Source organism: Oncorhynchus masou, chromosome 14, assembly GCF_036934945.1.
Source record: "Oncorhynchus masou masou isolate Uvic2021 chromosome 14, UVic_Omas_1.1, whole genome shotgun sequence".
In the NCBI taxonomy this organism is placed as follows: domain Eukaryota; kingdom Metazoa; phylum Chordata; class Actinopteri; order Salmoniformes; family Salmonidae; genus Oncorhynchus; species Oncorhynchus masou.
In genome coordinates this window covers 30,275,119-30,283,568 of record NC_088225.1, presented here as the reverse complement: position 1 = coordinate 30,283,568, position 8,450 = coordinate 30,275,119, and the positions used below count along the sequence as shown (strand labels likewise).

At 46.1% G+C, this 8,450-nt stretch overlaps 1 long non-coding RNA gene and 1 pseudogene across 2 annotated transcripts; both read right to left on the bottom strand.

The window, feature by feature from the left end:
- Positions 1-518: 518 nt before the first annotated feature.
- LOC135554698 (uncharacterized) lies at positions 519-6,501 on the bottom strand. 2 transcript variants are annotated; one of them, XR_010457722.1, is made up of 3 exons: positions 6,442-6,501; positions 5,865-6,155; positions 519-5,827 (listed from the first exon to the last, which is right to left on the bottom strand). It is a non-coding gene; the product is annotated as an uncharacterized LOC135554698 (long non-coding RNA). The 2 variants fall into 2 exon arrangements; XR_010457721.1 differs by lacking the exon at positions 6,442-6,501 and having other exon boundaries at positions 5,865-6,170.
- Positions 6,502-6,518: 17 nt separating this feature from the next.
- The window catches only part of LOC135554697 (brain-specific angiogenesis inhibitor 1-associated protein 2-like), a 45,028-nt pseudogene continuing 43,096 nt past the window's right edge, over positions 6,519-8,450 (bottom strand).

Genomic DNA, 8,450 nt, shown 5'->3' with positions numbered 1-8,450 from the left:
GAACACAACCCAGGTCATCATGGTGTGCTCTACTGAACACAACCCAGGTCATCATGGTGTGCTCTACTGAACACAACCCAGGTCATCATGGTGTGCTCTACTGAACACAACCCAGGTCATCATGGTGCGCTCTACTGAACACAGCCCAGGTCATCATGGTATGCTCTACTGAACACAACCCAGTTCTTCATATGGTCGCGGTGTGCTCTACTGAACACAACCCAGGTCATCATTCGATCATGGTGTGCTCTACTGAACACAACCCAGGTCATCATGGTGTGCTCTACTGAACACAACCCAGGTCATCATGGTATGCTCTACTGAACACAACCCAGGTCATCATGGTATGCTCTACTGAACACAACCCAGGTCATCATGGTATGCTCTACTGAACACAACCCAGGTCATCATGGTGTGCTCTACTGAACACAACCCAGGTCATCATGGTATGCTCTACTGAACACGACCCAGGTCATCATCCTTTGTTTCTGACATGAATAGCAGTAGTTAGCACACACTTCTTGTGTCCAATTGTTTTATTTCATACAAGGTCATGAATGTGTACAAAGGTCATTTTTGTACAGATACAGGAACAGAGTGAGAAAATATTATAAAACCGTATAAAATGCATTTGAAACCCTTCTGGTGTGCCTAGCCAGTGGTTTACCTGTACTCAAACAGTCGTCTAAAGTTGAATCCAACCAGTGGTATCTATTGAGACTCCGATTCTTACACTCATATTTCTCCCTCTCATACCTCCACACTAACCAGCGTGACTACTGTCCATTCTCTGACCCCTATTGAAGACAATCAATAAGTGTCCAAAATGGCATCCTATTACCTACGTAGTGCCCAGATTGGCTCTGACCAATAGTAGTGCACTAAAGGGAACAGGGTGTGGTTTCAGATAGGCCTACAGTGTATAATACTGAGTCAGCATGATCACACTATGACAAAAACATTCCATTTGTTATTCTGAGGTGGGAAACTAAATCTGAAAGTCAAATCATATCAGCTATTATTTCTACTGTAGCTAGCTAACATCTTATAAAGTTATAATACTCACTTTAAAAAGAAAAACATGTAGAAGGGAATTCATAGCATTTCTCTATTTGTATTCTACCATTAGAGTATGTAGTAGTACAGTAGTTGTTTAACATATTCAAGCAACAAAAACATTTTGTTTACAGTAGAATTACTTAGCAGACTGATCAAACATTTTCGAAAAGTCTAAATCAAAGAAAATAACATTTGTGACATTCTGAAGAACAATATAACAAACAATATCCAGATAAAAGTGATAGTGCTATAAGCAAAGGGAACATGTGTTTTAGGATGCTGATTTAACCTGAAGCTGCATAGGAAACGACAGGCAGACAGAAGGCACAGTCCCCATGTAACTAGGCATACTGTTTCACGACTCCTAGACAATATGGTGTTATTTATGGTGGTCTATGGCCTGTACAGAAGCATTAGCTAGCCTTTGCAGTTGTTTGATCACATTCATTGTACATCACTATGCATTTCCAGGAGCTGCTAAACGACCCCTGCCTTAGCTGGAGGACACATTGCTGTAAGGTACCTCATTTCACTGCAAAGAAGATCGGTATGGACTGAACAAGAAAGAGTTTGTGATATGCATATCTGACCGGGTTTCTGCAAGCCTTCATTCAATGCTCACACTGTAAGTTAGTAGTCTATCTATAGGATCTTCAATGTCAAATGTACAGCGTTTTCATCAAAGAATACTGAGGTCTATTATGGAAAAACAGGATGTGTACAAATGAAAACAAATGGATTGGTCAAACAAACCAACACCGTTTAATCTGCAAGAAGACATTAACTATCTACAGTGCCTTGCAAAGGTATTCATACCCCTTGGATTTCTTCACATTTTGTGTTACAAAGTGGGATTAAAATTGATAAAATTGTATTTTTTGGGGGGTCAACAATCGACTCAAAATACACCAATGTCAAAGTGGAAGATTATTTTGAAGATGAATTAAAGTAGATAACTACAATATGGCCCCTTTGTTCAGGCCTAAATTAGTTTGATTTAACAAATAACACAAGTTGGCACCGGAGCAGAAGGCAGATGTTTTACGTGCCCCCAACCGATTGTGTTTTTCTTTGTTTTATCTGCGTTGTGTAACTTGTTTTTGTACATAATGTGGCCGTTACCGTCTTTTATGACCGAAAATGACTTCTATACATCATCAGGACTGAGATTACTCACCACGGACTAGCAGAAGCCTTTCTCTCTTCTTTCACAACTCTGATGAGCCCGAGGCGGAGGATATACGGCTCCCTCAGGAACAGGCCCCAGTGATCTGCGTGAAGAGGAGGTGGAGATAGAGGCCGGAGGGAGGGAGGACTGCCTTCTGAGGAGTAGGCGGCGATCGAATAAACCCTCACTCCCCGCAATTCTGCTCGCAAACATGCAATCTTTGGACAATAAAATGGACGAGTTATTGGGAAGATGAAACTACCAACGGGACATTAACTGTAGCATCATAAGCTTCACGGAGTCGTGGCTGAACGACAACAATATCAACATACAGCTGGCTGGTTATACTATGTACCGGCAGGATAGAACGGCGGCATCTGGTAAGACAAGGAGTGGCGGTCTATGTATTTTTGTAAACAGTTGGTGGACGATATCTAAGGAAGTCTCGAGCCATTGCTCATCTGAGGTAGTTTCTCATGATAAACTGCAGACCACATTACAACACAGGGGCCACTCAGGGGTGCGTGCTCAGTCCTCTCCTGTACTCCCTTGTTCACTCATGACTGCACGGCCAGGCACGAATCCAACACCATCATTAATTTTGTCGATGACACAACAGTGCTCGGCCTGATCACCGACAATGAGACGAGCCTATAGGGAGGAGGTCAGAACCTGGCCGTGTGGTTCCAGGACAACAACCTCTCCCTCAACCTGATCAAGACAATGGAGATGATTGTGGACTACATGAAAAATAGGACCGAGCACGCCCCCATTCTCATCGACGGGGCTGTAGTGGAGCAGGTTGAGAGCTTCAAGTTCCTTGGTGTCCACATCACCAACAAACTAACATGGTCCAAGCACACCATGACAGTCGTGAAGCATGCATGACAAAACCTATTCCCCCTCAGAAGACTGATCATATTTGGCATGAGTCCTCAGATCCTCAAAAGGTTCTACACCTGCACCATCGAGAGCAATCCGACTGGTTGCATCACTGCCTGGTATGGCAACTGCTCTGCTTCTGACCACAAGGCACTACAGAGCGTAGTGCGAACGGCCCTGTACATTGCTGTGGCCAAGCTTCCTGCCATCCAGGACCTCTATACCAGGCGGTGTCAGAGGAAAGCCCTGAAAATTGTCAAAGGCTCCAGCCACCCTAGTCATAGACTGTTCTCTCTGCTACCATACGGCAAGCGGTACCGGAGCGCCAAGTCTGGGTCTAAGAGGCTTCTAAACAGCTTCTACCCCCAAGCCATAAGACTCCTGAATATCTAGCCAAATGGCTACCCAGACTATTCACATTGCCCCTCCCCCCTCCACACCACTGCCACTCTGTTGTCATCTATGCATAGTCACTTTAATTAACTCTACCTACATGTTCATACTACCTCAACTAACCGGTGCCCCCACAGATCGACTGTACCGCCCCCCTGTATATATTGTTATTTTTTACTGCTCCTCTTTAATTACTTGTTACACTTCTCTCTTATTCTTATCCATATATGTTTTAACTGCATTGTCAGTTAGGGGCTTGTAAGTAAGCATTTCAATGTAAGGTCTACATCTGTTGTATTCGGTACATGTGACTAATACAATTTGATTTGAAGTTATATGGACTCACTGTGTGTAATAGGGGTTGACATGATATTTTAGTGAACAACCCTTCCTCTGTACCCCATACATACACCATCTGTGAGGTCCTTCAGTCAAGTATTGAATTTCAAGCACAGATTAAATTACAAAGACCAGGGACCTTTTCGAAAGCCTTTTTCAGAAGGGCAGTGATTGGTAGATGGGTAACAATAACAAATCAGACATTGAATATATATTTACGCATGGTGATGTGGATGGTGTATTAAACCACTCAGAGACATAAAAGATCCTCCTTTTGAACTGAGCAGCAGGATTGAAACAGCTCAGGGATGTCACCATGGTGATTTTAAAAGAAAAGCTGTGATGGGAGAAAACTGAGGTTGGCCCAACAACATTGTAGAGACTCCACAATAATGACTTACAATGGCAGATTGAAAAGAACAATACAAAAATATACAGAATAAAAATATTCCAAAACATGCATGTTGTATGCAACAAGGCACACAAGTTATACTTTAAAAAAAAACACTGCAAAGCCTTACATTTGGGGCAAATCCAACAACACGGAGTAACTAACTGCCTCCTTATTTTTAAGCATGGTGGTGGCTGCATCATGTTATGGGTATGCTTGACGTCGGCAAATACTGGGCAGTTTTTCAGGATAAAAAGAAATGGGATGAAGCTAAGCACATGTAAAATCCTTGAGGCTTCAGTCTGCTTTACACCAGTCACTGGGAGGGGAATTCACTTTTCAGCAGGACAATAACCTACAACACAAGGCCAAATCTACACTGGAGTATTTGACTAAGAAAACAGTGAATGTTCCTGAGTGGCCAAGTTACAGTTAGACCTAAATCTGCTTAAATCAATAGCGAGACATCTTGACAGAGCTTGAAGAACTTTAAAAAGAATAAATGGGCTAATATTGCACAATCCAGGTGTGTAAAGCTTTAAAAGACTTACCCAGGAAGACACAGATGTAATCACCCCCTAAGTCAAATGTATTGACTTCGGGAGCTCAATACTTATGCAACGACGATATTTTTGTTATGTCATCTCTATTCATATTAAATCAATAAAACACTTTGACTTGAGTATTTTGTGTAGATTGTTGACAACAAAAAAATATTTTATTTATTTTTAATCCCACTTTGTACCAACAAAATGTGAGGAAACCTGAGGGGTGTGAACACTTTTGCAAGGCAGTGTAAGTGTAGTTGTAGTGGTGGAGCCTCCCTAACGCCCATCCTAGTTGACAGCAGTTCCAGGCTAGCATGTAGGCCTGCTGCAGAGCTGCCCAACCCTCGTCCTGAAGACCTACTGGCCTGTACTTTTTCACTCACTCACCTGATTCTAATTATTAGCAGGTCCCCCAGACCTTAACTAGTGGAATCAGGTATGTTTGATGACGGTTGGATTGAAAACCTACAGGATGGTAGATCTTCAGGAAGAGCTTTGGGCAGACTTGGTAGTAATAGTTTTAAGTGAAAAAAGTATTTACAAATGTACTTATGTTATACTGTACATCTACATCCAGTGTAACTATCAATTGACTAATATAACCTATATACATACCACACGTTGTCCTCCCTCTCAATATTTACCTTCAACCTCTTAAGACAGTTCGCTGTACATTATTTAAGTTACAGGTACATAGAAATGAAAAATATATGTTCATTATTATCAGTATTGTGAGTAGAGGCCAGAGACCTACAGGGGTCTTAAGAGGAGGGCGAGGGGCCAGGGACACGCAAGCTGGTTAGGGGGAGGTGGTGGGGCCAAGGGCCCCCAGGTGCCTACAGGGGGGTTGTGAGAGGAGGATCGGAGGCCAGGGGCCTACAGGGGTGCTGTGAGGGGAGGGTGAGAGGCCAGGGACCTACAGGGATGCTGTGAGGGGAGGGTGAGAGGCCAGGGACCTACAGGGGTGCTGTGAGGGGAGGGTGAGAGGCCAGGGACCTACAGGGGTGCTGTGAGGGGAGGGTGAGAGGCCAGGGACCTACAGGGATGCTGTGAGGGGAGGGTGAGAGGCCAGGGACCTAGGGACCTGTGGGGGGAGGGTGAGAGGCCAGGGACCTACAGGGATGCTGTGAGGGGAGGGTGAGAGGCCAGGGACCTACAGGGGTGCTGTGAGGGGAGGGTGAGAGGCCAGGGACCTACAGGGGTGCTGTGAGGGGAGGGTGAGAGGCCAGGGACCTACATGGGATGCTGTGAGGGGAGGGTGAGAGGCCAGGGACCTATATGGGATGCTGTGAGAGGCCAGGGACCTACATGGGATGCTGTGAGGGGAGGGTGAGAGGCCAGGGACCTATATGGGATGCTGTGAGAGGCCAGGGACCTACAGGGATGCTGTGAGAGGCCAGGGACCTACAGGGGCTGTGGGGGGAGGTGAGAGGCCAGGGACCTACAGGGATGCTGTGAGGGGAGGCCAGGGACCTACAGGGGTGCTGTGAGGGGAGGTGAGGGTGAGGGCCAGGGACCTACAGGGGTGCTGTGAGGGGAGAGGCCAGGGACCTGGGGTGCTGTGAGGGGAGGCCAGGGACCTACATGGGTGCTGTGAGGGGAGGGTGAGAGGCCAGGGACCTACAGGGGATGCTGTGAGGGGAGGGTGAGAGGCCAGGGACCTACAGGGATGCTGTGGGGGGAGGGTGAGAGGCCAGGGACCTACAGGGGTGCTGTGAGGGGAGGGGACCTACAGGGATGCTGTGGGGGGGGAGAGAGGCCAGGGACCTACAGGGATGCTGTGGGGGGAGGGTGAGAGGCCAGGGACCTACAGGGGTGCTGTGAGGGGAGGGTGAGAGGCCAGGGACCTACAGGGGTGCTGTGAAGGCCCCTGCTAGTAGAATATAGGGGCTGATCTGTCATCATTGATGGGTTGTCTGAAGTAAATCTCCAGGGCTCGGTCACTGTGGAGAGAGGGAGCAAGGAAGAGAGATGTTTAGTCTGGATAGAACACACATGGAAGACACTTAGGTCAAACCCCTAATCCCAACTCATCACCCCCCCTAAGGTATTTATCTTCAGTCTTCTGTTTGGTAGATTATAGCGCCCCCTATAGAAACCAGAAGGTATAATAACAGTAGCCATTCTCCACTGACTAAATACTTTTGTTTCTTAATGTGTGTCTGTAGTTATTATTTATAAAGGGAATGTTAGAGCCAGCATGCAGGCGAGAACAAACAATGTTGTAGTGCTTATTGTTGTAGTGAAGTGTTAGACATTTACTCTGAGTACAGAACAGACAGGCAGGGTTAGAAGGACTTAGAGTCTTCTGACACTTTTACCTCCAAGGAAAAACATTATTTTGCAACCCAGGGCCTCCTGGATTGGCCGGAAGAAACCCCACCTCAGGAAGGAAAGCCAATCAGAGAGGTCGAAGGTTGGAAAAGGAAAAAACAAAAACAGGGATGTCCAGCACCTTACTGAAGCCAGACAGCCAATGACAGCCGAGAGAACCAGAGAGAGTGTGATTGGTTGGCTGAGTGAGCGGCGATGGAGGCTGGTGACTTACTGACGTCCTGTTCTTTCAGAACCGGGACATTTCTGGACCCAAACTGGAAGGTAAAGAAAACCCTTGGGTTTGACTGCCTTAGTGTGCATCCAAAACCGCACCGTATTCCCTATGCAGTGCACTACGTTTGAGTGTACTATGTAGGGAATAGGGTGCATAAAGCTCATCTCTCATAGTGAAGTCATGCATTGTGAGGTCACAGTTCTTAAAGGCATTGGCACAGCCAGTTAGTCGGATGTCAGATGAACATACGTCAACTGATATACGGTTCATTTCCCAGGCACAAATTAAACCTGGTATATGTCCACAACGGAACCCTAATTCTCTATATAGTGCACTACTTTGGACCAGAGTCCTGATCAAAAGTAGCGCACTATAAAGGGATTAGGGTTCCATTTGGGAGGCAATCTATTCCTGGTTTAAAAATCATGGTTGCTTGAGAAATTATTATTTTTTTGTTCCAAGACTACAGGATTCATCTGTGTCTGGGAAACCAGCTCTTTGGACTGGATCTGTGAAGATGGAAGACTGACGATACACATTTTCATGCCCTCAACTTAGCCAAGTCACAGCCTGATGTTTTGCCTGCAGAGATGATGTGTAAAAAGCCTAACCACAGAGCTGTCAATGGGACTTGTGTGGCTGCTATAGCACAGCACCTTCTCTACTACAGGTCTCCACAACCAGGGTACGAGGACTATACACAGGGGGTACTAGGACTATACACAGGGGGTACTAGGACTATACACAGGGGGTACTAGGACTATACACAGGGGGTACTAGGACTATACACAGGGGGTACTAGGACTATACACAGGGGGTACTAGGACTATACACAGGGGGTACTAGGACTATACACAGGGGGTACTAGGACTATACACTAGGACTATACACAGGGGTACTAGGACTAGGGGGTACTATACACAGGGGGTACTAGGACTATACACAGGGGGTACTAGGACTATACACAGGGGGTACTAGGACTATACACAGGGGGTACTAGGACTATACACAGGGGGTACTAGGACTATACACAGGGGGTACTAGGACTATACACAGGGGGTACTAGGACTATACACAGGGGGGACTATATACACAGGGGGTACTAGGACTATACACAGG